Below are 23,525 nucleotides of genomic sequence, written 5' to 3'. Positions count from 1 at the left end.
TCCCCCTCTCTCCACCACCAACTGATCACACTCTGTTTGAGCCACAACCCCCTACTAACACTGGTAGTTTCATGTACTGAAGCACCTGGAGCAATGCTTGCCTCATTGGTATCCAATAGGTGCTCGATAAATGTTTTCTGAGTTAATGAATAAATATATTCTTCTATAAGTGCAATTTAGTTATTTCATCAAATGATTACTATTCTACATTGTTTTACATATTACATTATCTATATGTTCTACATCTAATATTAGTATACTGTTGCCAGAGTTCTCTTGGGGTCTCTTGTGCCATAAGACAAACCATATAACATATTTTTATGTAAATTTATTATGGTTTATGCCCTTGGGTAGGGAGGGAGTAAATGGGGAGACTTACATAGAAATGCACACCCAGCACCCAGCTCTGCACAGCACCCACATGTCGGTAAATACCTCCTCTTGTGTCCACATGAGAGACACCAGGGCCATCTTTTTCTCCACGCCCATCACTGGGTGTTAGTGGCAGCCCGGGGCTTCCATCACATGATGGCTCCCAAAGACCCCTCCGCAGTCACTTGTCTGCAGCAGACCCCGCCTCGTGGAGGAAACAGGCAGTTTGGGACGCATATACTAGTAACGCAGTCTAAAAAGGCAACTATAAAGCCGGGCGTGGTGGCACACGCCTTTATTCCCAGCATTCAGAAGGCAGATGCAGGCGGATCTCTGTGAGTTCAAGGCCAGGCTGGTCTACATAGTGAGTTCCAGGCCAGCTGGGGCTACAGGGAGACCCTGTCTCAAAAAGACAAAAAAACAAAACAAAACAAAACAAAAAAACGCAACTAAAAGTCTATATTGGAGTTGGGTGTGGTGGCATATGCTTTTAATCCCAGCACTTTGGAGGCAGGGGCAGGTGGATCTCTGTGAGATAGAAGCTAGCCTAGTTTACACAGTGTGTTCCAGGCCAGCTGTGGCTACAGGGAGACCCTGTCTCAAAAAAACAAACAAACAAACAAACACAAACTACACTGGAGAAAATTTTCTCTGCGTATGTATTTTCTTTCCAAGATGATCCTTGGAAAAATTAAAGCAACTCAGATATAGAATGTTTGGTTTTTTGCAGCTCAGTAACTGAAGCACCTGACAGGACCAAACTGAGGAAGGAAAGCTTTATTTGGGCTCATGTTTGCAGAGAATTTTAGTCATGGCTGATTCCTGACAGCAGGTGTATGTGGTAGTCATTCCTTATAAGTCAGGAAGCAGAGAACTGCAGGAACCAGAGGCTGAGCTATGCCCTTCCAGGCAGGTCCCTGTGGGCCCCCTTCCTCCAGCTAGGTCCCGCCTCCTAAAGGTTCCCCAGCCCCCCAAACCATAGCCACCAGCTGGAATAAGTGTTCAAAACACAAATCTGTGAGGGACTGTATTAGTTACTTTTCCATCGCTGTGATAAAACACCATGACCAAAAGCAACTTCTGGAAGAGTTATGGCTGACAGTGCCAGAGGGGGAGTCCATAACAAACGACAAGGCCTGACAGCAGGTGGCTGGAGCAGGAAAGGAGCTGTCACATCTTCCAATGTGAACACAAAGCAAAGCGAGCACACTGGAAGTGGGGCAAGGCTAAGACCTCCCAAAGCCCGGCCCCACTGACATGCTTCCTCCAGAAAAGCTACACTTTCTGCAGATTTCATGACCTCCCAAAGCCCGGCCCCACTGACATGCTTCCTCCAGAAAAGCTACACTTTCTGCAGATTTCATGACCTCCCTAAACAGTGCCACCAACTGACCAAGTGTTCAAATATGTGAGTCTATGGAGAACTTTTCTCATTCAAAGCACTCCCTGCCCCGCATAGGCTCATGCTCATCTCATAAGCAAAATACATTTAGTCCAACTTTGAAAGTCCCCAGTCTTTCACAGATTCAACACTGTTCAAAAGCCCAACACATAGTCTCTTTTGAGATCTAAGGCAATCTTCTGTGACTTCCTGTAAAATAAAATAAAAAACCCACATAGTTCCAATGCACAATGACACAGAATATGCATTCCCATTCCAAAAGGGAGGAATGGGAGATGGTGCGGAAATACCAGACTAAAGCAAGACCAAACCCAGCAGGGCAAACACCAAGTCCTGTGTCGCTGAGTCTGACGTCTGGAATTTTAGTTTCAAAAGACTTAGATGATTCTGCCCCTTCAGCTTTGCTGTCTGCAACATACATTCCTTTCTGGGGCTGGCTCTGCTCCCTATAGTCAGCTCTCCTTGGCAGATGTCTCATGGCTCTGGGTCTCTGCTGCAACCCAGGCTTCATTTTTGTAACTTCACACAATGACCTCAAGCCCAGTCACTGTTAAGGTCCTGTTTCCCTCTGAAACCTCTTGAGCTTGGCTTCTACATTACACACTACTCACAGCACCACTGTCTTCCAGCCTCCTACTACAATAGCCCACGAGGCTCTGCTTATAACATTCAAACACTTTTCTAGTCCAAAGTTCCAAAGTCTTCCATAGTCCTCCAAAAAACAACATGATCAGGCTCTTCACAGTGACAACCCCACTTATGGTACCAGCTTCTATATTAGTTCTTTTTCTGTTGCTGTGATAAAACACCATGAGCAAAAGTGATTTGTGGAAGAAGGAGTTCTTTTATCTTACAGTTCCAGAGAGGGAGTCCATAGTGGTGAGCAAGACGTGGCAGCAGACAGCTGGAACAGGAAGCTGAGAGATCACACCTTCAATCACAAACACAGAGTAGAGCGAGAGCCTTCTGGAAATGGGGCAAGGCTCTGAAACCTCAAAGCCCCAGTGACATACTTCCTCCAGCAAGGCCATACCTTCTAAAGATTCCATGACTGCTTTAAAGAACACCACCAACTGGGGACCGAGTATTCAAACACTGAGCCTGTGGGGGCTGTTTCTCATTCAGACCACCACAGGGACATTTCAGTTGCGAACCATAAGAGGGCAATGCCAAATCATGATTTAGTGCACAAGCCCTGTAGCTACAGTCAAGCCCCTCTTCCGGGGCTTTTAGATTCTCCGGGCTTCGGTTTCTTTATCTGTAATTAAAGAAAACAATAACCCCTGTTTTAAAGGTTTGTTATAAAGACTTAAAGCCATGATCCTAGATCCCTCTCTACCACCCTTAGCACATGTTGGAGCTCCACAAAAATTAACTGTCACTCTCATGGTGAATTCTGGCATATCAGCAGCCACCAGTCAGCGCTTGCTGTCAACAGCAGGTTTTCAGAAACTAGATCCCTAAGCTGCTTGTCCAAATGAATTGGACATAGATTCACGTATTCCTTACTCCCCATGTCTCTGCAGCATGTCCGGTGCATGCTGACCTGGGGGTATTGTGCCTTTGATCACCTGGTGGACTGTTTTTGTTCTGGCTGTTTCCTACAGTTATTGAATATTTTCTGTATACAGCCCCCTTGCTAGATGCTTACCATACACCATGTCTCTTTTATCCCCCTAACAACCTACAAATATTCTTTTCCTTTTACAATGAGGAAATTGTGGCTTTGACACATAAATGGACTTATCCCTGGTCCCCAGCTGATCTAGCTGTCAGCTATCTGACTCCATTGTCTCTGGCACTTGATATGCTAATGACTTTTGGTATTTAATGAGAAGCTATTCACACAGTACAGCATTAACCATTTTAAAGCAAGAACCTTTGTGGTCTTTAGCATATTTACAGTACAAATAGCCTCTACCACTATCTCATTCCAAAGTATTTTCATTATGCCAAAATAAAACCACACAATCACTAAACATTCCCTCTTCCATCCCCACTGGGATCACTTTGTGTCTTTGGCTGACCTATTCTGAACATTTGCTATAAATGCAGTAATTGGATCTGACTTCCACGTGGCTTCTGAGATTTGTACTCTGAGGCATGTGTCAGTATTTCTCTCCTTTTCATGGATGAGTAACGTCCCCTTGAATGGATATACCACATTTTGTCTTTCCATTCATCTGTTGGTGAAGATTTGGGCAGCTTCCACCTTTGACACTTAGGAACAAAGCTATGAGCGCGTGGGATGTGCATGTTGGTGTTTGAGTTCCTGTTTTCCATTGATTTGTGTATACCGCTTAAGAGCGGAGTTGCTGGGCCTTACGGAATTCTGTTCAACTCTTTGAGGTGCCAACAAGGCTTCACCATTTGACAAGCCCACCAGCAATACACTTGAGTTGGCTCTTCCATTTCCTTCCAGACACTTCCAAGGACGTTTTGCCCATAACTCCACAAAGTCCTTCTAAAAGGGGGCATCATTGCCCCCTTTCCAGAGAAGTGAACTGAAGGAGTCAGAACCTGACTGACAAAGGACAGATTCCAAATGAGGCCACATACCTGCCACTCCAGGAACGGAGCCCAGCAACCAGTTTCTGAAGTCAGCTCTACCCTAGTGGGGCCAGATCCCCACTCTCCGGGGTCCTCATCCACCCATGGGATGAGTCCACACAACTCTTGCCTTTTGTGGTGTTCTAAGGAGGCTGAAGCAGCCCCAGGAAGTTCATTCTTCAGGCCAGAACCATGCTGTTCCACCTCAGGGGTCCCTCTCTGAAAGATGTGGCTCTGTCACAGGCCACAAGTCCTGGGGCCCTGCCTCCTCGTCCCCAGCTGCCTATGGCTGTAGCTGCCACACTCCCAAACCTTGTGTGCATACTGGCTTTTCACCAAGAGGCCTGTCATAGCTGGATGACTGAGCCCTGTGCTGGGCAGCCATGGTCAACTGAGGCCTGCACCATACAACACAGGTGTGCTTGTGTGGTTAGGGTGACAGGCCTTTGAGGCTACCAGACTTTGGACTCCAAAAGCTCAGGGTGGAAAAGGGTCTGAACTTTGTGTCAGATCTTTGTGGAACCCAACCTAGGTCTCTGTTACTTGCAAACTGTGCAGCCAAGATCAAGTGGTTTCTGTCTCTCTGAGCCCCCGTTTCCTCATGTGTTAAAGCAAGACTTCACTATCCTACTGGGCTGCAGGGAGGCTTGAGTGACAGTGTGGGCACACAGCAGGCTTCAGAGAGGTTTGGGAGGCAATTCCCTTTCAGGGAGCCTCCAGTGTGGGTCCCAGAAGATATCATCTCCCTGCCAGTGTGGCATGTGACACGTGGGAGGTGGTGGGCAGGGCAGGTGGCAATCACTCCTCTAGAGCTGCCTGGGCTGTTTGCTGCTGTGGGCGAGGCTGCCACTCCAGGGATAATGACAGTGACAGTGACCAGCCAGGCAGCTCCTGACTCAGCCTGGAGTTTGAGAACGCCCCTGGGGTTCTCAGAGAAGTTAGTGGGGTGGATTGTCGCTCTAAGAGGGCATTGAGCTGGGTGGTGGATGAGGCCTCATAGTCTACCAGGGTCTCATCAGCATCTGGTGTGGGGAGGGGACCCTAGTCTCTGGAGTGTGAAAAGCTGTAGAAACAGGAACCAGTTGACCCTCAGAGTCATCCCCAGGGAGCAGTTGCCACTGCTCCTTGCACACCTCCCAGAACAGGACACTCACTACCTGACTCATGTTGAGCCCAGCCCTGTTAGGTTTTTTTTTTAAGTTTAAAATTTTTATTTACTTTTATTTTATGTGTATGAGTGTTTTGCTGCATGAAAGTGCACCCGTGTTGTGCAATGCCCTTGGAAGCCAGAAGAGAGCATCAGATCTCCTGGAACTGGAGTTACAGACAGTTGTTAGCCACCATGTGGGCACTGGGAACCAAACCCATGTCCTCTGCAAGAGCAGCCAGTGCTCTTAGCCACTGAGCCATCTCTCCAACCCCACCAGCCCTGTATTAGAAGTTCTTTCTTGGACTGAGACACAGGCCTCCTCTCAGATTTAATTCTGCCCCAGGGACTGCTCACTCATGGTATTGAGACTTGTGAGAAACAAGACCCTCACTGTGTAATAATAAATTCAAGAGACTAGTGAAACCAAGCAGTCTTCAATAGACCATTCTGTAGAGAGGGACACCAGCATAGGAAGAAGGCAAAAATGCTGTGTAGATGTGATGGGAGACAGTTCTTTTTAACGTCCCTGTTGGAGAAAATTCCTGCCCTCTTTCCCTCACAGGCTCATGCTCCAGATATTACAGTCTTCAGGATCTTTAGCACAGGCCCCTTCCCCAGTTCTCCATCCTATTGTTTCAGGACGCAAAGCCCTTTCTAGTGAATATTCTGGGGTTTGAGATTGTCCCTTTGTCTGATGGTGGGCTCAGTCACATAACAGACTGCCTGCAACTTTCCAACTCTCGGTGTTCTGAGAAAAACAGTGTCCATTGCCAGCTACAGGAGAGAGGGGCCCAGTGCCTCCTGCTCATCTGTGACTCTTTAATGAGCTCTAAGCATACCCCACACCAAACATGGACCTTAACAATTTATTTCTTATTTTTGTTAACTGTAGGGGGTACTGTGGAAACACCTGTCTGAATCCTGGTTCCTTCTCACCAGCACTGGGGCTCTGGGTCTTTGTTTCCAGGACACCCCTTTGGCATCTCAAAGATTGGGGTGAAGTCCCCCTTTGTTTCCTGAGTTCTACGACAAAAAGTGCTTAGTGCAGGACTTGACACATAATAGGTGCTTGATGAACAGTCACTGTTCAGACAGTTACCATCTCACCCAGCAGCAACGCCTTCATTACAGTTCTCAACATCCTCTAAGCCATCCCGCGTTAACTATGTCCCCCACGGATGAGTGCCGACATTCCTGATCTTCTGTTGGAGGACGGCTTTTTCTTTTTGTCTTTTTGAGACAGGGTCTCCCTGTAGCCACAGCTAGCCTGAAACTCACTATGTAGACCAGGCTGGCCTCAAACTCACAGAGATCCACCTGCCTCTGCCTCCCAAGTGCTGGGACTAAAAGTGTGCACCACCGCACCGGCCTTGGAAGAGACTTTTTTTTTTGTTCATGTCATTATTCACTCTCTCATTCATTCACGCATCCATCCTGTGAACATGTGAGAATACATGTCATGCACTGGAGAGGCAGGTGACACAGACTGCCTTGAGTGGACTCGTTATGGTCAAGTCCTGCACCAAGTACTTTCATACCGGAAAGACGAGACCATGCAAGTTAAGAGAACAGATTCCAGAAGCAAAATATAAAAGCAGAATGAAGGGTCCAGAGAAACTCAGCCAGGTTCTTGGTCTCAAGGTGTCTATGAGAAAGTGTCCTCATGACTGGCACAGAGCTTGCCATGGGGCAGGATGTCAAAACACAGCATGAAGGTCTTAGAGCCAGCTTAGAGAAGCCACAGGGAGAGGGGTTTGTGTCAAGATTCTGGCAGCCCTGAAATTGAGCTGATCCTGTGTACATCTCCAGTGTGGGGGTGGGACCACTCCTGAATACAGTCCCCAGCTTTCCTGAGCCAGAAGACGCCTCAGTTCGCCTAGTCCCGTGCTGCTTATTTTATACCCAAGAAACTGAGGCCAAGTCAGAGCCAGAAACCAAAGCTCACTAAAGCCAGCAGAATATAGTGCATGTCAAGATGAAGGGCTGCGGTTCAGCAGTGGGGGCCTTGACCAAGGGAGGCCCTAGAACCAGAAGTCAAAGTCCCTTCCCCACACCTGGCTTATAGGACACTCTCACAGCCTCTCACACAGGGTGGGAAGCTCACAGTGCATGGGGATGGCTCTCAAGGAGAGCAGAGCAACCCCTTTCCAGGGTCACTGAGGAGGAGCTGGAGGGAGAGCTGTTGGCCCAGCTTCTGTCACGTGCTACCCCAGGCCCAGTCAGCCTTGGCCAGAGATGAAAATTCAGCTGGAATGAAAAATACCACCTTAGCAGGCCTGCAATCCCAGCTTCTCAGAAAGCTGAGGCAGGAGGATCTTAAATTCAAGGTCATTCTGGGCTACAGAGTCAGCTCAAGGCCAGCCTTGAGCAACTTAAGGAGGTCCTGTCTCAAAATAAACACTAACAAAAGGTTGGAGGTACAGGTCAGAGGCATGTTGCTTACTTGGCTACCAGGTACAAGTCCCTCGGTTGGGAGAGAGAGAGACAGGACAGAGAGGCAGAGACAGACAGAGAGAGAGAGAGAGAGAGAGAGAGAGAGAGAGAGAGAGAGAGCTCAGCAGTTACATTGAATGGTTGGTTGCCAGGCACAGGCATTTTTTGCCAATTGCATTCTCCCAACAACCCTATGAAGCAAATACAGTTCTTGCCCCCATTTTATAGATGAGCAAACTGAGACTTCAACACTGAAATTAATAATGCAAGGACACAAAACTTAAATGTAGAGGTAGTTCAGATTCGAAACTGACCCACCTGATGTCAGAGTTCCCATCTCTATTGCCAATCTGGACTGCCTTCCGGGCTAGTCTGTTAAACCACATGGGAAAGAGAAAGGAAATTTCCAGATGTGAAAAAACAGGGCCTGGAAGACTGTCTAGTAGTCATAGTAGTCACCCATAAAAGCCACTCAGTGGGGCAGTATCAAAACTGCCATTAGTCACTTAATTTTTGCTACTCATGTGGCCAGACACTGATCTGAGGGCTTAGCACTATGTCTGCTCCACTTCACAGATGAGGAGACCACGGCATGAAGGGAGGGCTCTTGGTGTATCTCGGCCAAGCTGGACTTGCATCCTGTGTGCTTAGTAATAAGCACTCGGGGTGGTCTGTTAGGAGCATGTGTGAAAGTGTGAGTACATGAGTGTGTGTGTGCATGCACATGATCATGTGTGTACAATGCATATGTGCATGTGTGTGGACATGTTTGTGTGAGTGTGTATGTATGAGCATATGTATGTGTATGTATGTATATGCATGTGTGTGCATGAGGGGGCATGTATGCATGCACATGTAAGCATATGTGAGCATGGGGGTATGCATGAATGAATATGTGCATGCATATGTGAGCCAGTGTGTATGCATGCATGCGTTATGTGTGTGTGCATGCACTTGTGAGCTGGTGTAAATACATGTAGGTATGAGCATATGTGTGTGTATACATGTGTGTATGCATTTGTGAGAGTGGGGAACATGCAGCATGAGTTTGTACATGCACATGTGAGCTGGTGTGTGTGCATGCATGTGTGTGTATGCATGTGTGAATGTGTGGAGGCATGCATGTGTGAGTGTGTGCTGGTGTATATATGCGTGTGTGAGCATACGCGTTTGTGCATACACATGCGTGTGTTGTGTGTGTATGTGCATGCTCACGCATCTCAGTCACGACTCAGCCCACGTGAATGTGAGGTTCCCTGGCATCTCCCTGCCCACTTGCCTGCGCCTCCTCCTCCTGCTCTAGCAGTCTGCTTCACTTTGTCATTAGCTGGCTTGGGGTTGTGAAAACAAATTCCATTATAAAATGACAGCCTGGCAGGCCTCACAAATGAAAGTCTTTTTTCTTTGAAATGATGATCAGGGCTGTGATTAAGAGAGCCACTCAGCCTCCCAGAGTCAGGAGAAGCAGAGAGGGAGCACTCCCACCCTAGCCCAGCTCGGGTCTGGAATGCAGCACGGACTAGCCTTGTGTCTCAGCCTTGCTGGACTGTGCTCACTTTGAGTCCAAATGGAAAGCTTCATTTTGGATGTTAATTATATCCTAATTTGGAGTCATCCCCCCAAACCTGGAGTACGGGGTCAGTGGGTTGGGGTTTGAGGTCCATCCTCCTGTGCTGGCTACAAATGTTATAGTCTTGGTCAAACTGCCCAGAGGCCAGAACCCTGGCTTTCTTTCCTGGAAAGGGGAAGAGCACTGAGGGTCACAGTGCCTCCTTCAGAAGAGCCCAGGAGGAAAGACCAAGAAAGACCAAGAAGGACCCGTGGCTGCCCAGAACCTGCAGCTATGGACACGTTGTCACCTTTCACACCTGAGGGACGGGGGCCTTCAGCAAGGATGGCTCTATGGAGGACCCGTCATACTGTGTCATCCCCTCCCCTGCACTGTCACTATCTTCAGACAGCTAAGGGATTGGGACACCCTCTTCTTCTCCACCACAGAGATTAGTTACAACAAAAAAGATCTGCTGATCCTGCTGCCAGGATGTGTCCACCCTTGGACTGGCCAGCGGCTCCAGTCTTCTTTTCGGGGGAGGGGTGGGGAACATTTAATGAGAATGGATTTCAGGGAGCAGGAAATATGAAATGTATCACATCTCCAAACTACCCTACTGCCTTCTCCCAAACATAGAGGACAGTTTTTCAGAAAATTCCTTGAAAGAAGAGGGCTTTTTCCCTTCTAAGAACAGCTCGGCTCCCTGTTTATTCCAGAGATCAGTGCATGGGGTGCTCAAATGCTGTTCAGGAATAGAGGAAGAAGGAGGAAGCTGAGTGGGAAGCTGAGTGGATGATGGATTGATGGAAGAAGGGGTTATGGGTTGATGAATGGAAAGAAGGATGATGGATGGACGGATGGAGGGAGGAATGAGTACATGGATTGTGGAAGGAGGGATGACGCGTGGGTGGAAGAATGAGTAGAAGGATGGATGGATGGGTGGAGGAATGAGTACATGGATGATGGATGGATGGATGGATGAAAGGAGGGAAGATGGATGGATGGAGAAATGATGATGGCTCCACGGCAGACATCTGTGTACTCCTGAATAGACTTCTCAGCTGGCTCTAGCTTTTTTGGTTTTATGAAGACATCGACACTGCCAGATGTCTAGAGGGGATCAATTACTGTCTGACTACAATATCTCCCAGGTTACCTCCAGGCACACTGGCCTTGGACAGAAGTTAGCTTTACTTTCTGCCCTGCCTCTGCTGGCTGTGTCACCCTGGCCACAAGGGCCTCCCTGAACAAGTTGGGTTTTCTCATCTGGAAACTGACTCAATGTGTACCTGAGCCCAGGGCTTCCCTAACACTTACATATTCCTCATGCCCACACCAGCACCAGACAGTACCTCCTCTGAGAAGCCCTCCAAGGCCACTTCTTGTCCATCCACCTATTGTCTCTGGCTGTGTCACCCTGGCCACAAGGGCCTCCCTGAACAAGTTGGGTTTTCTCATCTGGAAACTGACTCAATGTGTACCTGAGCCCAGGGCTTCCCTAACACTTACATATTCCTCATGCCCACACCAGCACCAGACAGTACCTCCTCTGAGAAGCCCTCCAGGGCCACTTCTTGTCCATCCACCTATTGTCTCCTCTGCAGCAGGTTCTCCACTCACCCCAGGCTGACCCTGGCCAGGCACCATCTCTCCCTTGTCCTCAGGCCCTGTGGTGTCAGAGCTGTTTCTTCCTCAGCTGTGTGAGCCAGGTCTGGCCCGAGTCCTGGAACCCAGCAAGCTCTCAGGAAGGCTTTGATGGAAAGAATGAACGACTGAGTGATTGAATAAATTAAACAGTGGCTCCCCTGGTCTCTAACTGGAAATCCACTCCAAGCCCCTCTCTGAGCCTATTTCCTTATGTGCAAAGGATTCTGCTGGATAGCCTGAGATCCACAAAATCTGGTTTAAATTTGCCAACCTAGAATGCCCCAGTCATCAGCTATCCCTGACGTTCACAGGGACTTGGGTCTCCCCTTTCCCCACCCCTGGCTCTGACACCCTGTGGTTGAGCTCTATTTCTCGGGTGGCAGTGTTCTTAGGCTCTGGAGCTGCCACCCCCACTTCATGGAGAGCACCCCTTTTCTTCCTCAGGCCTCTGTCTGGCTCTGTGCCCTGTTCTCTGCTTCATGTTTCTGGCCCCTGATGGTTTGGAGGTTTTTTTTGGGGGGTGGGGGAGAAGTCCTGGGGAAGAACAATAGGACCTACCCTGAGTCCCAAAAGCACATGGGCCTGACATGGAGCCTGGCTCTGGTCTTGCAGCCCCTTTCTAAGTCATTTCTCTCTTCAGATCCCCACTCCTGTTAGCAGAAACTCAGCCTTACTCCCTTCTGGTGCCACCATGAGCACATGATCCCCTAGCGTCACAGGATTCAGTCTAAGACTTGATGAGGTGAAGCCACTCCCTGGGGTCCGTGACCAGAGGAGAGCTGGTGCCTCACCGGCCAGTGTTCTTCCTGGCAATGTTCTTTCCTCCTCTGCTCTAGGCATTAATGTTCATTTCAGATCATCCCTTTTCATGGATATGTTGAAACATCAATTGTTTAACAAAGCAGACTGTTTCTCTTGAACATTTCTCTTGAGTAACCATTCTGCTGTTCCAGCACCTCCCATAGCTCCCACTGTCCTGATGGTGGTGTGACATCTTCCCCTTGATCTTTAGGGCCTCCAGCCCAGGTTCACAATGCCCCCACACAGTCCAGGTTCCCCCAGCTCTGCCCTGTGAACCTGTCACAGGCAAGAACCAATGCTCCTTCCTCCATGACACCCATGCAACTTTTCCTGTCTGAGTATCCCTTTCAGAAATGCCGTACACTGCAGAGAACACAAAGGGCTCTCTAAGAACACGTTCCTGTCTCTGCATGATCACTCTAAGGCAGATGGAACACAGATAAGAATGAGGCCAATACAGCCTGAAATCAGCCAGGGTGCAGCCATCTTGTCCTAAATATCATAGGCGCCTGCATCTTGAGTCAGTTGCTTGCCTAGACTTGAGCTCACTACCTCCCTCTTCCTGTTGCCTCTCCCTCAGCTCTGCTGACATAATCTTCCAACCCTCAGGGGTTGGGATACAGAGCTTCCCACAATCTCACTGTACAGATGATAAAACTGAGGCTCACACTGACTGTTTGACTCGTCCAACGTGACTGCCCCCAAATTAACAACTGGAAAGACAGAGCAAGGATTCACTTGTTCATACATCTTGTATTCATCCAGGCCTAATGGGCATGTAAACAAACAGCCTTGACCTTTGCTATCCTGAAACTAAAGTTCTAAAGCCTGGATCTGGCGGACAAGGACCATATGCCTCCTTGTACCTGACCCAGGCTTCCTCTCGTGATAGATATATAGAGATTCTTGTTTCCTTCCTGCATTCTCGACACTCTATCCATCACGGTTTCCAGCCTTCCGCCAGCCGGCAGCTCGGGTTGGAGTTCGATTCAGTCATTCCTCCTCACTTAATCTTTAAGATGAGAGCCAAAAAAAGGGCTGTGGATCACTTTCAAGAGCACATGGATGATGGTGCCCTGATGGGGCTGTAATTTCTTAGGCTCCTGTCATCTCTCTCAACCTGAAAATTGATGGGCTGGAGCTGGGGCTCTCAGGAACTGTGTATCAGACTGATGCCTCCTCCTGTAGCTCCCTGGGGCCTCCCTCACTAGCTGCTCAGGTGTACAGGACACAGTCAAGAGATGTCCCAGGGTGGGGTAGGGTGTAGAAGAAGACTGCCTGGTGCCATAGCCAGGACAACAGCTTCCCTTGTGTGAGCATCCCTGTGATGGGAGATAGAGGCAGAGTGGAGCATAGGGGTCCCAGCTCATTGGGGCATCTGAGTGCCATTGCTTGGTACCACTGAAGGCACAGTGCAGGGCTTCTGTGAGGTTTGGAATCTGCTCCTCAACTTTACCAGGGAGCAATTAAGAATAATATTTGTGTTGGGCATGGTGGTGCATGCCTTTAATCCCAGCACTTGGGAGGCAGAGGCAGGTGGATCTCTGTGAGTTCAATGCCAGCCTGGTCTACATAGTGAGTTCCAGGCCAACTGTGGCTACAGGGAGACCCTGTCTCAAAAAGACCAAAATAATAATAATAATAATAATATTTGTAGCAGGTTTTTTACAAGTCAGTGACCATGCCAGACTCTTCACAGATGATATTATATCTCTCTCCCCATCTGTAAGAAGACATTCCTGACTCCATTTATATACAAGAAAACTGGGATTCCCAGGGGCCAACTTCCTTGCGCAAGTTTACATGTTCAGCAAGCAAGAAGTCTGAGACACAGACCTGAGCTTTCCATCGTGCTGCCCAGGCAGCCTAGAAGCCCAGGGCTTTATGAACTAACGTATATCAAAGCCACAGGAGACCAATGCAAAAACTGGAAAGCATGTATACAGTTATGCATTCTTTGGGGCTGTTTCACTAAGACCACAAACAGTCCTGGTAACTTTTCCCAGAGGTAGTCACAAAGCTCCTCTAGGGGCTAAGGGGTGGGTCTATCACCAGCTCTGGGAGATGTGGCTTAGGTTCCCTTTGTTCCTCTAGGTTCCTTTCCAATACTGCCCTGGTTGGTGGTTGCCATATGGCAAAACAATCTGACCTTGGTGACTGGCAATACCCATCATTTGTTGCATGCCGGCAATGCCCACTCTTTCTTGCACAGAATCAAGAAAGTGGACAGGGCAGGGGCAGTTCTGTCTATAATGTCAGACCTTCAGCTGGGAAGACCCAAAGGATGAGGAGATGTGAGTGGCTAGAAGCTTCTTCATTCCTCTGGTTGCACCCAGCAGAGGTGCCTATTTGAGCCTGTCTTCCACATAGCTACAGGCCGTCCCTACCCATGGTCCTTTGAGCTCTGTGGCTTCATGCTCAGATCATTAGAGCATTGAGCAATGGCAGTTCAGAAGTTCCAGAAAACAAGGCTGAAGCCACAGGACCATCTCCTGCCAGTCTCCAAAGTCACATGACAGTCAGTTCTGCCCTGCTGTGTTGACTGGAGCAGTCCACCTAGACTCACCATGAGAGGACAAGGTTTCAGCTCTTGAAAGGGGAGCCTGTCAAAGACGCTTACAGCCATGTTTCAAAGCCCCACAATCACCTCATCTGAATTATTGCTTTGATGGTGTGCTGGATAACTTTAGTGTCAACTTGACATACCTGGGTTGAGGGAGCCTCAATTGGGGACTTGCCTCTATTGGACTGGCCTGTGGCCATGTCTGAGGGGCATCTTCTTGATGAGTGATGTGGGGGAGCCCAGCCCACTGTGGGTGGTGCCACCCCTGGGCAGGTGGGCCTGTGTTGCATAAAAAGCAGGCTGAGCAGGGGCCAGGGGAGCAAGCCAGTAAGCAGTGTTCCTCCACGGCCTGTGCTCCAGCTCCTGCTTCCAGGTTCCTGCCCTGAGTTCCTACCTTGGGCTCCATGATGAACTGTGACCTGGGAGATGTAAGCTGAATAAACCCTTTCCTCCCCAAGTTGGTATTGGTCAGAGTATTTTGTCACAGCAATGAAGAAACAAACTAGGACAGATGGCTTCCTTATTCAAGATCCACGAGGGCTGCGGATGTGGCTCAGTTGGCATAGTGCCTGCTTGGCATTCACAAGGCTCTGGATTTGATCCCCAGCACCACGTAAGCCAGACATGATGGCCCATGCCTGTGATCCTAATGCTCAGAAGGTGAGGCAGGAGAATCAGAAGCTCAAAGTCATTCTTTGGCATGTATCAAGTTCAAGGCCAGCCTGGACTGCATGAGATTGTGTCTCAATAAATATTAACAAATAAATAAAGATCCAGCCTCAATTTCCTAAAGTGACAGTTAAAAACTAGCAGTTATTAAGCACGTTCTCTGGCTAGCAACTCACACAGCACACGAGGAACGTGTTCTTTCTCAGTTGTTCCAGCTTCTATAATGCCACAGCTGTGAAGGCTCATCAACAGTGTGTGCTTATATCTCAGTTCTGGAGACTGGGAAGTCCAGAGTCAAGGTAACCGCAGATTCTGTCTCTGACAGGGAACTTCCTTTTTAAAAATCACAGATGGTGTTTTCCTGCTGCACCTTCACGGCATGGAAATGGAAAAGCCACTGTCTCTGGGATCCCCTTTGTAAGAACTAATCTCATTCAAGAGGGCTCCCCCCTCCTGACCTAACCACTTTCTAAAGGCCACACTTCCTAATTACCATCACTTTGGGGTGAAGATTTCAGCATAAGAATTTGGGGTAGACATAAGCATTTGGGTCACTGGATATCTCCGTGTTTCCATTCTGCAGATGTAAGCCAAGGCTGCTTCCAAATCCAGGCCTCCACCTTTGACGCTTCTGGCTACACCCACCATGCTGCACGGAAACTTCCTTTGCCTAGTTTGTGTGCTTGTGTATGTGCACACACATGTTAGGGGGAGGGCAACCCCAAGTGTTGCTCTTCAGGAACTCGCCACCTCATTTTTGAGATGGAGTCTTTCACAGACCTGGAACTCCCCATGTAGGCAAGGCTGACTGGTCAGTAAGCTCCAAGTATCTACCTGTCTCTGCCTCTCCAGTGCTGGGATTGAAAGTACATGCCCTTGTACCCACCTCTTTTTAAATGGGTGCTAGGAATTGAAATCAGGTCCTTGAATTTGCAAGGCTAGCACTTTACTGACTGAACCACCTCCTCAGTCCCGTTTTGCTTCTGGTTCAGTTTGTTTCTGCAGTACTTGGCAGTTTCCCATAAGTCCTCTGACATCACTCAAACCTGTGGGGATGTTCCTTCTCTGCTCACTTCTAGGGGCACCTACTTCTCCTCTAACACTGTCTGTGGTTTGGATATGGGTGGAATGTGTCCCTAAAGATTCCTGTGCTGGAGTGTGGTCCTCAGTGTGGCTGTGTGGGGATGTGATGAGGACTTTAAGAGATGCGGCCCAATGGGAAGTAATTGGGTCATGGAAGGTGCTGTCCTTGGACAGAACTGATGTCCTTCTGGTAGGCCTTTGGCTAGTTCTCTCGAGCCAGTTGTTATAAAAAGCCTGCCAGGCCCCTCCTTGTTTCTCCCTGGCTTCCTGTCTTGTCATGTGCTCTAACCCTCCTGCACACTCCTACTGGGAGGCCATCTGCTGTGCAGTGAAGAAGCCAGTGGAGCCCTTACCAGGGCTGGCTCCACACTGTTTGGACATTCAGTCCCTAAAATTGAGAGCTAAATAAACTTCTCTTAACAAGGTCCCTAACTTCCGGCATTTCATTACAGCAGTGGATGATGGGCCACTACAGTACATGTCAGATGGTTGCACTATATAAAGTGCAGTTATGAAGAAGTAACAAAACTTAAAACAATCCAAATTTATGTGGAGCTGAGAAATGGACAAGTCAACTATGAGCATCCATACAATGAAACACAATACAACAAGACACAAGACACATCGCATCATTACTGTGTGGATGAGACTCATTATAGGAAGTGAAAGCCATGCAGAAAACTGTACACTGAGAGGGGCTGTGCGCGTGACACTTTGGAGAGGGAAAGCCAGAAGATGGAGGCTGAGCTGTACTTGCCTAGCAGTCACAAAGTTCTGTGTTCAACCCAGCACAGCATTAACCTATAAACCAGGTGTAGGGACCTACAACCCCAGAACTTGGGAGGTAGAGGCAGAAGAATCAGGAGTTCAAAGTTAGGCTCAGGAGTCGGGGATTTAGCTCAGTGGTAGAACACTTGCCTGGCAAGTGCAGGGCTCTGGGTTTGATCCTCAGCTCAGAAAGAGAAAAAGTTAGCCTCAGTTGCATGGCAAATTTGAGGCTATCCTGGGCCGCATGAGACTTTAAAAAAAAATGGTGAAGATGATAAATTTTATCATAAGTGTTTTTAAACACGGTTTAAAATCAAAGTAATTAAAAAGAGAAAGTATTCTTGAGGCAACAGAGCTGTTCTGAATCATGAGAAAATGTGTGGTCCCCAGCTGTGTGGATTCGTCAGATTCATTAAACTGGACACTAGGAAGAAAAAAGCCCACATGTAAATTATAGACCACAGCCGACCCGACTTAGAAAACCAAGACGTGCTGTAGTGCAGGAAAAAGTCCATTCAGTCACTCAGCATGGATTTATTTCCTTTCATTCTTTCCTTCCTTTGTTTTTCTCTTTGCTACAGTACTGGGGATGAAACCCAACGCTTCAGGCATGCCAGAGAAACTACACTGAGCTACACTCAGCCTTCCCTTTACTTTTATTTTGAGTCAAGATCTCACTAAATTGCCCTTGAACTCACTCTGTAGACTGGGTCACCTTCTAAATGTATAGTTCAATCCTCCTGCCTCAGCAGGAGTAGCTCAGAGTAGCAGGAGTGACTGGCCCGTGCCACCAAGCCAGCTCAATATATACATCTGTTAGTTATTTATTATGAACCACACTCTAGATTAGCCTGTGACAGTCCTGAAGAGTTTGCATCTTTATGAAGATATAATAAATCTATGTATTAGACAGACTAATGAAAGAAAGGATAATCTAAAAATAGATATATCTGCCATCTATCTATCTATCATCTATCTATCTATCTATCTATCTATCATCTATCTATCTATCTATCTATCTATCTATCTATCTATCTATCTATCTATCTATCTATCTATCTATCTATCTATCTATCTATCTAATCTATCATCTATCTATCTATCTATCTATCTATCTATCTATCTATCTATCTATCATCTATCATCTATCTATCTTCTATCTATCTATCTATCTATCTATCTATCTATCTATCTATCTATCATCTGTCATCTATCCATCAACCTACCCATCTGAGCTTTGTCTGCCTTGTCCACCTATTAACTATCATCTGAATTTAAAGGTTTATTTATTTTTATTTTATGTGTATGAGTGTTTACCTGCATGTGTGTATGAATACTCTGTGTGTATAATACCCCTGGAGGCCAGAAGAGGGCATTAGATTCCCCTGGAATTGGAGGCACAGACAGCTGTGAGCCACCATGTGGGTTCTGGAAACTAAACCCCAGTCCTCTGCAAAAGCAGCAAATGTTCTTAATCACCGAGCTCTCTCTCCAGTCTCATCATCTGAATTTAATAAAGAATAAGGAAAGCACTATAAATTATAGAGGAAAAGCAAATTATCCAGTAACTTCTAACTTTACATTATACCTCCAAATAAATTCCTTATAAAGATTTCAATGTAAAAATTGTCGTTGGGAGTATAAAAGTCATAAATAATAAATAAAATATAAATGTTTATATAATTTTGGCCTAGGGAAGAGTTTTCTAAGTATGAAACCAAAAACAAATACATAAGAGAAAAGATTAATAGATTTGATGACTTATAAATTGAACAGCCTGACACCAAAAACACTATAAATAAAGTTAAACATTAAGCCATAACAAGAAAATATTACCTGCAGCTTGTATTGTAAGGATTAATGTCCTTAATGCATAAGGCGGTATTGTGAATTGGTATGACAAAAGACAAATATTGTAATAAAATGAGCAAAGGACATAAAGTTTGACATTTTAATTATTTTAGCTTTGCTTTTCAACAATCCACAAAACAAGTAATAAACATGAAGGCCAAAAACCGTAAGCCCATTCACCACAGCTGAAGATCAGCAAAGGGCAGAGGAAGAAAAGGGGCAGCTTTCCTTGTCAGACTGAGATTCAGGTTTTCAAGGGTTGTCTTCAGGTTTGTTGAGATGGGACTGGGTGTTTACAGAGGCAGAATCAAGTCCTTCAGAACAATGATTTACTGCTCACCTTTCCCCCTCCTCTGCCTACCACTACTGCCTCTGTTCTGGAATGCTGAGCTTGCAAACTACATTTTTAAAGACACCTTGCTGGCTTCTAGTCAGTCAGTGAGAAGTTGGCCAGGGCAGACACTGAAGGGAGAGCAGGAGGAAGAAAGGAACCCTGGCGGCTTCCACCCAGGGTCTGTCTCTCATCCATAGTACCCATGCCAGGCTTACCCCTCTGCACTGCTTTGGAGGTCAGTGCATGCCCCTCACTCAGAAGTCTGACACCTGTGGCAGGTGCCCTCTGAGAGGCCAATAGCAGCTTTAACATATCGTCACCTGTGGGTCCAAGCACAGTTCCTAAGGAGCACTATGGAGGAACATCTCTCTCAGGATCCATGTGTTGGAAAAGTGATCCCTCAAATCATACGATAGTTGGTGGAGGGACCTTTAAGATGCAGTCAGGAGGTGAGCATATTAGTTATTTGCCAACAAATACCTGACAAAAGCAAGTTAAGGAAGGGTTTATTTTGGCTCACAGTTCCAGGAGATACAGTCCATCATGAGATACAGTCCCTCACAGCAAGGAAGGCACGGAAGCAGAAACTGAGGTGGCTGGTCACACACACAATCCAGAAGCACAGAGCAATGCATATGTGTGCCCGGATCACTTTTTCCTTTTTGTTCAACCTGGGACCCCAGCCCACAGAATGGTGACACTCACATTCATGGTAGATCTTACTACCTCAGTTAACCTAAATCTCTCACAGACATGTTCAGAGATTTGTTTCCATGGTGATTCACAATCCCATAAAATTGATGCCCTAGTTAGCTTTCTATTGTTGTGATAAAACACTCACACCAAAACAAACTTGGGGAGGAAAGGGTTTGTTTGGCTTACCTGTCCTGATCACAGTTTATCCTTGAGGGAACTCAGGTTAGGAACCTGGAGGCAGGAGCTGAAACACAGACCATGGAGGTACACTGTTTCCTGGCTGGCTCCTCTGGCCCATGCTCAGACTGCTTTCTTACACAACCCAGGACCACCTGCCCAGAATTGACACCACCACAGTGGGCTGGACCTTCCCACATTACTCAACAGTCAAAAGTTACTCAACAATCAAAAAATCAAAAAGATGCTCAATGGACATGGCCACAGGCCAGTCTGACTGAGGAAATCCCTCAATAAGATTCCCTCTTTTCAGGTGTGTCAAGGTGACAACCAAAACCAACCACAGCAGGTGATAATCAAGATTTGCCATCATGGGGCCGGCAGGTTGGCTCTGTGGTTAAGAACACTGGTTGTTCTTCCAGAGGACCCAGGTTCAATTCCCAGCACCCACATGGTAGTTAACAACAGTCCATAACTCCAGTCCCAGGGGATTTGACACCCTCTTCTGGCCTCTATGGACTTTGCACAGTGTGCGTGCACCTACATGCATGCAAGAAAACACTCATAGAGGTTAAATAAATGAATAAATAAGATTAACCATCATGGTGTGGGTCCCATGATTGCTTCAGTGGCTTAGACCTGAGTCAGTAGCTTACTCTGTCTCACTATGTGAAACCCTACACCTTATCGGATACAGCAACAGGCCCAGGGTCATATGCCTTTATGATTGTATGCCACAGAGGTTTGTTACTGGGACCAGGACAATTCAGAGGGGACAGACAGTTCTACTCTGTGAAGTTATCCACAGACATAGGATAGCATTCAACTCCACTATCCCAACATATAGCTCCTATTTTCCCAATGCAGCAGGGCCAACCCCTATGAAGAAGAAGTCAAGAAAGTGCAAGTTTGTGGGTTTTTTGTTTTTTTTTTGGTCTTTTTGAGACAGGGTCTCCCTGTAGTCCCAGCTGACCTCAGTGGTTAAGAGCACTGACTGCTCTTGCAGAGGTCCCCGTTCGATTCCCAGCACCTACATGGCAGCTACAAACTGTCCTTAACTCCAGTTCCAGGGGAATCTGAAGTTGTCTTCTGACCTCTGTGTAGCCCCAGCTGACCTGGAACTCGCTATGTAGACCAGGCTGGCTCGAACTCACAGAGATCTGCCTGCTTCTGCCTCCCGAGTGCTGGGGTTAAAGGTGTGCGCCACCACGCCCGACAAGTTTTGTTTTTTGAGAAGCTGACCCAGTAGATACACATAGCAAATCTTATAAGACTAAACTTAGGGGCAGGAGAGATGGCTCAGTGGTTAAGAGCACTGACTGCTCTTGCAGATGACCCAGGTTCAGTTCCCAGCCAGCACCCACATGGTGGCTAACAACCATCGTCTGTAACTCCAGGGGATCCAATGCCCTCTTCTGACCTCCATGGCATTGCACAACATGGGTGCACTTACATACATGCAAGCAATATACTCATATAATGAGAAAAATAAAATATTTTTTAAAAAAGACTGAACTTAGTCTCATGGCCATGCCTAGTGCAAGGGAGGCTGGGAAATATAGTCTCATTAGGGACAGAATTATGATCCCCCAAATCTATATGTTGAAATCCTAATGCTGAGAATGTGGATATATTTGAAGACTGGGTCCTTTATGAGCTAATTAAGTAAAACAAAACAACCACAACAAAAATTAGTGTGTCCTAATCCGAGCATGGTGTCCTTATAAAAGACTAATACAGAGACCTGTATGGAGAGAGGACCATGTAAATACAAAGGCAGAAGATACCCTCTCCAAGCCCGGAGAGCGGCCTCTGAGAAGCCAGTTTTCTCCATCTTCTTGTTCTTGAACTTCCAAGTTCCAGTATTGAGAAAAGAAGTCCCTGTTGTTTAATTTGCCCAGTCTGGGGTCTTTTGTTAGAGTGGCCTGAGCTGACTCATATAAGTCATACCCAAGGAGCCATGTTTCCCAACTAAAACGAAGAAGAGTGGCAATTTTATTACTAAACAATAAGGGAACAAAGGACACTGGGAAGAGTTAACATCACCCACAAAATCTCGCTGAGGAGTCTGCTCTAGCACATCACACAAAGCTTCCAGGCCCTGTATCCCCAGTCCTTTGGGATGTGAAACGTCAACATGTATCTGGGCTCCTGGCTTGGTGAGCCCTTCTTGGGTCACCAAGACAAGGGCTGGTGACCTGCCAGTGCTTATAATCCTATTCCTGCCTCTGCTGTCTTGCAGTAGGATTAGGCAGAAAGAGACGTTGACCCTGGTGCAGACGAAATAAATAGGTTAGCTGCAGGTGTTACTCAGTGACAGAGCACTCACTCAGCATTCATGAGGCCCTGAGTTTGATCCCTAGCATTGCAAAAACTACAACAAACAAAACAAACAAACAAAAAGGCCCCTGCAGCTGAGAATGGATGCCTCCTGTGAAGAACCCAGGTGTCACCGCATGGGCTATGCCATCTTAGCCACACAGAGTCACTGACCTGCAACTTCCTGTCCTTTTTCCTCCTTTCTGAAAGTCTATAGAAGCTTTTGTCAATGGTTCCAAGGGTTGTGGAGTATCTGGGAATTTTCTTCCCACCCTTCCTTCCTGGGAGGAACCTGTCCTTTGAAAGTCAGCTCCTTGGAGGAGTTTCCAACCAGAAGACCCCTGTTGTACAGAGCAGGTGTGGGTGCTAAGGCGGAAGAGACAGTCTCCAGGAGAAGAGGCTTACTTACTGGTTCTGAGGGACAGATGTATCCTTTCCCCACTCTGCGAGGGACCCTTGGCTTCTGTACTGGCTCAAGAGAGAGTGGAAAGAGACTACCTACCAGCAGGGCAGTTTGTCAGAAGCCTGAGCTGTGCCTGGGCCTTGCCTCCCACACCCCACTGGGCAGGAACTAAACCACTCAGAGCTCACCATCTGCTGCATGGCTTGCTCCTAATGCTCCTTGACTGGCCTCCTTGGGCACAGTGGCTCCTCACTCTGGACTCTGCCATTCACTTCCACCTAAAGGTGCTCTGAACCATCGCTGTCCTGTGGTCGTCTAGCATCACGCCATGAAAGCCAAGGACTTCTTGACAGCAATGTCAGTACCCAAAATAAATATGGGGAATTAGGAAAACAACAGCACTGGAGTAAATACATCAAAAGATTACAACAAACACATTTGTGAGACAGTAGTGCACACACCTTTCGTAATGCATTGGTAATTATAGAGGAATTGTATATAATAGTAATTTCTATACGATAGGAGTTACTATAATATCAAAGTAATGCATGTTGATTGGAGATTATCAGTGACAACTATAATATGATGTGAAAATGTGTGGCACTCAGAACCCCTATTTTGCAGTGACTAGCTAGGAGCTAGAGTTTGCAGTCCAGCAGATCCTTATATCTCCCAGCAGCTGCAAAGCTGGTGACTAGCCACAGCAGTCATTTGGCAGTTCTCAACATGAGGTCCGAAACTGGCAGTTGTTTATG

At 47.1% G+C, this 23,525-nt stretch overlaps 1 long non-coding RNA gene across 1 annotated transcript in view; it reads right to left on the bottom strand.

Moving 5' to 3' along the window:
- Positions 1 to 22,852, bottom strand: part of LOC103724584 — a 48,336-nt gene extending 25,484 nt beyond the window's left edge. Inside the window, exons 1-2 of the long non-coding RNA XR_606825.2 lie at positions 22,777 to 22,852; positions 20,058 to 20,115 (exon numbers count right to left, since the gene is read on the bottom strand). This is a non-coding gene — a long non-coding RNA (uncharacterized LOC103724584). The remainder of the gene's footprint in view (positions 1 to 20,057; positions 20,116 to 22,776) is intronic.
- Between the last annotated feature and the right edge of the window lie 673 nt (positions 22,853 to 23,525).

The sequence above is a fragment of the Nannospalax galili genome, unplaced genomic scaffold, assembly GCF_000622305.1.
Source record: "Nannospalax galili isolate Female #2095 unplaced genomic scaffold, S.galili_v1.0 scaffold107, whole genome shotgun sequence".
Classification (NCBI taxonomy): domain Eukaryota; kingdom Metazoa; phylum Chordata; class Mammalia; order Rodentia; family Spalacidae; genus Nannospalax; species Nannospalax galili.
This window is presented reverse-complemented; position numbering and strand designations above follow the sequence as displayed.